The 5,669-nt window shown below is 39.6% G+C and overlaps 1 protein-coding gene across 1 annotated transcript in view; it reads right to left on the bottom strand.

Annotated features, from left to right (window-relative positions):
- Window positions 1–5,669, bottom strand: part of LOC107750356 (catenin alpha-1) — a 108,537-nt gene that overhangs the window by 100,026 nt on the left and 2,842 nt on the right. The gene's annotated exons all lie outside the window — the stretch shown is intronic.

A 5,669-nucleotide genomic window follows, 5' to 3' on the forward strand; every position in this document is an offset into this window, starting at 1 on the left:
TTCTGTGTGTGTATGCTTCAGTGTCTGCGCTCAGAAAACCGGACCGAATTGAGTTCTCTCTTGCGTCGTCAGATTCAGATTTATGTCTGCTCTTCTCTTACTCCCACATATTGACATTTTTGAAAGTTTTATGCGACGTGCAGCAAGTGTATGTTAGCTTATGTCCCGCCGGTTCATATGTATGCATCTAACCTCCGAACCACGCAGCAGATTCATTCTGAAATTGAATTAATCTCTTCCCAAATCATCCCTCCCTAACATTTTCGTCTCGTGTTTATTCGTTGACGAAAATGTCAATAGATTTACGTCATAGTTTTTGTCATTCAAATGGAGTTTTAGTTCATTATCGTTGGTGAAAAAAAATGCCGTTTGACGAAAATTATTCGTCAATGAAATTAACACTGCTTGCAAGACAACACAAACACATGACGTACAGGAGGTTCTTTAGTGGCAACCCGGCCTCACAAACCCAAGTAAACAATGAGCACGATAGGAGAAAAACACCAATAATCCCCTGCAACAAAGGGCTACATGGTGAGCTGTGAGAATTAAACCAACAATCCAGGCGGTAGGTCTGATTCAGCCACCCTGCAGTCTGTCATAAGAGCAGAGCCAATCACTATACACAAGAACAACCACAAGGTGAAATATAGAGCTAATCACCAGGCCAGCGGGTTTTCATGTTCAAGGATAAATGCCAGTGGTTAGGGGGGTGACGGGTTAATTGCATTAGGATGTCATTTTGTGAAATGCTAGATGGAGACGCAAGTCAGAAGCAGTGAAACATGGTGGTGAAAGCAAAAGCTTGATTCATGTCTACTCATAGCCAGAGCTCTGTGACACATGCTAGCACACCAACCGAGTCCTTTCAGAGAAGGTCGAGTCCCTGGGATAACACTGACGTCTTATCTGATGTGCCTGCAAAAGGGTGTCATCACTTGCCTTCACATCCAAGTTGGCTCATGTTGAAATCTTTTGAATGTGACAAAGCAGAGCATTTTAACAGCAGCTTAAAATACTGAAATGAATAAGCGCTGCCGTGCGACCACAAACCTCCTATTCGACACAGTTTCAGGTTGTCAAATGCGTCGGCAAATGAATTGAACGTACTCGTGCAGATCTCCGCATCCCACTCAAGCCATACTTAAAAATAAAAAAGCCTGCAATGAACATGGCCAAGAGTGCAAGTAATGGCCAAAATCATAACTAGACTCGACTGAAATTGACTCAATGAAAAGAGAGAAAAATCTATTTGAGGGGGCAGTGAATAAGAGCTTTGTGCTCGAGAGGGGGTCTCATTCCTTCCTTTGTTGATGTTTGGAATCATGTGCACAGTGTTCCCTGGTAACAGGAAGCAAGTCTCACAGAATGACGGTAACAAGATTTTCTGGGTTATTGCGCAAGTGGTGGTTGCCACACACTGAATAGTATCTCTAAGAACCTTTCTATTTTTACCTATCACTTAAAAATAAATTCACCCCACCATACACCACACAAAAAGAACTAAGGTCTCCAGGACTGTCATACCCTCCTGAGGGAGCAATCAATAAGACCATTTTCATGGGCCTGATAGTGATCAGTGCACCCATAATAAACTCACATCTATTACTTCTAAGGTAGCTCTCACAAGAGGACCACAGAAGCTTGTGATGAAATGTTGAAAGCGGATGTCTAAAGAAGGCACAATGAGCATCCAGATACCTTGGAGGGAAGGCAGACGGCATTATCATTCCCAGCATCCTTCATCTGTCCCATCTAAAGGTGCGAAGCAATTAAAATCGGTTTCTACAGTAAATAATACACATTCTAGCCAGGAGACATGCTAATGTTACACGTATACATGCAGCAGACAATTCTAGAGCTGTTAGGGAGAAAACCGTTCAAGGATTCGGTGGTTTCTAACGTGCATTATGCAATGATTACAATTGGCCGGCTCGCAGAACAGCTGGTAAGCCACAGCTGGGTACCGGGATCTCTTTTCAATCTAGGGAAGCTTTAACCCCACTCAATGGTGGCATTATCAGTCGAACCACGCATGGTCGAGCAAAACTGCATAGCTGACAGTCTCCGCCACCAGCGAGCAACAGTGTCTGTATTCCACAGCCAATGACAGCATAGCAAAACCAATGTGACATTCCCCGGCATCACAGCAGCGTGCTGGCCGGCGCTTGACAGATTTTACAGCCCAAACTAAGCCAATAAACACTGAGTGCCAAATCTGAAACTGACAAAGATGTTATTCCAGCAAGTGATAAGTGGGTTGAGCCTGCACTCTGCATCTCAGAAGTGCGAAATGCCACACTAATTCCAGAAGAAGGGGGCATTCCGGCCAAGGAGGCTCACTCACTTTGAAAGAGAACGTATGGTGATGACTTTATGGCTACAGGTTATTTCTGTCACAAGCCAACAGACAAGGGCTGAAGTCTTGCATAAGTAAAGCGTCGCCTTATCCACATCTGACATCACCTTTGACAACTGGCAGACTCCATGTACATATGCAAGTTGTTTTGCTCGTTTTCTCATTCTTGGCAACCGAGCATAAATAAAAATATCTTAAAGGATCAGCGCAGCAAGTCAAGGCAAGCTGTTCGCTAATGAATGTGACAATCCCTCCTCAGCAGAGGGAGCATAGCCATATACCCAGGATAAGTTAGCAATCGGTGTCAAAAATGCAATGCAAATTTACACCATAAACTGAAGGCCTCTAAACTCATGCCGATATGATGAGGCTACTGCATCTTATTTAAAGGGGTGGTTCATTGCGATTTCACTTTTTTAACATTAGTTAGTGTGTAATGTTGCTGTTTGAGCATAAACAATATCTGCAAAGTTACAAAGCTGAATGTTCAATGCAAACGGTGATATAGTCTTTTAAAATTCTGGCAGTTTAATGCCTACAAAAACGGCTGGTAGGGACTACAACAAGTTACTTCCCGGATTCGTGACATCACAAACCCAGATAAACCCCGCACTCGGGCAAAGGCAGCAAAGGGGGCGATGCCATGCTGCGCTGCTCTAGAAAACTAGAAATGGAAGAGAAAACTAGAGGTGCACGTAAAAATCTGTTCATATATGAATCGCGATTCTGTCTTCTAACGATTCTAATGGATTCACAAGTTTCAAAATCAATGTTCTAAAGCAGCGGTTCTTAATATTGTTCCTCGCGTCCCCCTGCTCTGCACACGCTCTGCATCTCTCTCTCTCTCTCTCTCTCTCTCATTCAGCTCAGCTCCAACAAAGAACTGTAACTTCCAATTATACACTTTGCACCCCATGAACACAATCAAGCCTAGAAAAAACCCAGTGAACCACCACTTTAAGTCAAACAAAAAAGTGCACTAACTAGAGCGTTGCAGTGATCGCGTATCAGCAGGATTTTATTAAAAAAAAAAAAACACTTAATTCAAAAATCCATCCACACATTCAGATAAGCACAGACAGATAATGAAAACAGGAAATGAAACCACTGATTAAAGCCATTACTCGAATTAGGATATTCAACCGTTTCTTGTAATAGTTTCAATGGCTGCAGAGACTTTTGAACTTATGGTAGAGGTAACACTAGGGCTGTGTATTGACGCTAGGGGTGTCGCGATATGCCGGTATTGACGAGAACCACAATATTTAAAATGCACAGGACACTTATGATAACAACACGCAAATAGCCTAATCCAGCGCCAGTACCTGGTTGACCTCCCAGGTGGCAGTATTGCGCCTTAATGCTGACACCTGTTAAACAAGAAGACGCAGCCGCGCTACTCTGAGAAGAACCATGTTCAAACAGTAAGTTGCCATTATTTTACTAGTCATGGAATGGGAAACGTTACATTAACCTGTTAACAGCAGTTTCCGGTGTTCATATATTTAAATAAAGGGGTGATTCTTTTAATAAGTGCCGCGTTTTCTTTACTCGTCTAATTTTTGTATTTGTATTCTAAATCAAGTCATGGCCAATACATGTGCGTAGCACTTGATTTCTTTGTTCAAATCTATTACACGATTAAAACTGATCTAGAAAAACTGAGCGACCACATTAAACTCTGTAAAATGTTAAGTTGGTTGCAGTGCCATGCACTTAATGCCTCATCCGCGGCCGTTCTAGACACACATTAAAACAGAATTAGAAACGTGTTAACTGCATGACTAACTATAGGTTAAAGAGATTAAAATACAGGTACGCAAGTTAACAGGTTAAATTATCAGTTTTGGTGTTAATATTTATTCATCATACTGTTGAACTTGACACTATTTTCTCTCTTGTTATTTCATAGGGAGCTTCAAAGAGGACCGAGAAAGCCAGAGTATCCTTATGTTCATTGGGTAAAGAGAAAAACGAAATAAAGTAAAAATTAATTTGGCTGGTTCCTCAAGGTTTCTATAGATATCGCGATATATCAATATCGTGAAATACTTTGGCCACAATAACCGTGGTGTGAAAAACCTAATATCGTGACAGCCCTAATTGACGCATTTGTTTCGGATTCAAAAACTTTAAATTTGATTCAATATTGATTTGTTTGGATATATTAGGTACAGTACAACTTCATAATAATGAGATATAATGAGAAATAATGATCAGCACTCAACTGTGTACAAAAAAAAAAACTGAATTACATGTAAGGTAAGCAATAAGCAAATAATCTCAACTGAGTTATATACAAAGATTTAAACTGCACATATTTTTGTATAACTTCATATCTATTTATTTACATAATTATGTTTCTACTCCAACTTGTTGCTGAAACAAACATTTAAAACAGGGGCTGTCAAAAACTTTTATTCAAACATACATTAATCATATAAGTCAAATCATGCACTAACATACTCTGTAGTAAAAACCTTACTTACAGGTTAAGTCAAAGAATAATAAATAACAAATATATTGCATATATTTAGTAAAATGCTCCTCTATAGAGTCATTTGTTCTAGCTAACTAATGAGCTATGGGCATTTCTTGGGGTAAATGTAACGTTATGTTTCATGTTATTATACAAGCTGTTTTTACTGACATCTTGCTGCGGCTAAATCACTGATTGAGCGATTACATAGGACATGATACATTTCAGTATGTAGTACCATTTCTTTGAACATACTTTCTGATGTTCATTCATGTTGATTTCAAGCTATAACTAGCAGTACATCAAAAAAAGATGATTATTGGATAGACGGCAAGTTAAAGTAATGATGTTTTGTTCACACAGAAAACAGAAAAACAACAGAAAACAGCATAACTAAAAGACTGACCTTGGAATTTAAGAACTGATATCAGTTCATCAAACTTAATATTGTCAACCCAACCCTAGTTAACACTAGGCATGGGCCGGTATGAGATTTTGACGGTATGATAACCTTAAGCAAAAATATCACTGTTTCACAGTATTGTCGTTACAGCTCTAAAATGTGTTATTTTTAAATGACTGGGTAAAAAAAAATAAAAAATAACCAATTTGAAGCAAAAACAGAATGTTCTGACTAGCTTTGTGAAATTTTTACAGCTGTAGCTGCACTGAAACACTGCTTTAAAGGGGTGATATGATGTTGCTAAAAAGAACATTATTTTGTGTATTTGGTGTAATGCAATGTGTTTATGCGGTTTAAGGTTGGTTTAAGTATGGTTTCCACATACTGTACATTATTGTTTCTCCTCTATGCCCCGCCTTTCTGAAACG

Source organism: Sinocyclocheilus rhinocerous, unplaced genomic scaffold (genome assembly GCF_001515625.1).
Source record: "Sinocyclocheilus rhinocerous isolate Xijiao unplaced genomic scaffold, SAMN03320098_v1.1 scaffold1053, whole genome shotgun sequence".
Taxonomy (NCBI): domain Eukaryota; kingdom Metazoa; phylum Chordata; class Actinopteri; order Cypriniformes; family Cyprinidae; genus Sinocyclocheilus; species Sinocyclocheilus rhinocerous.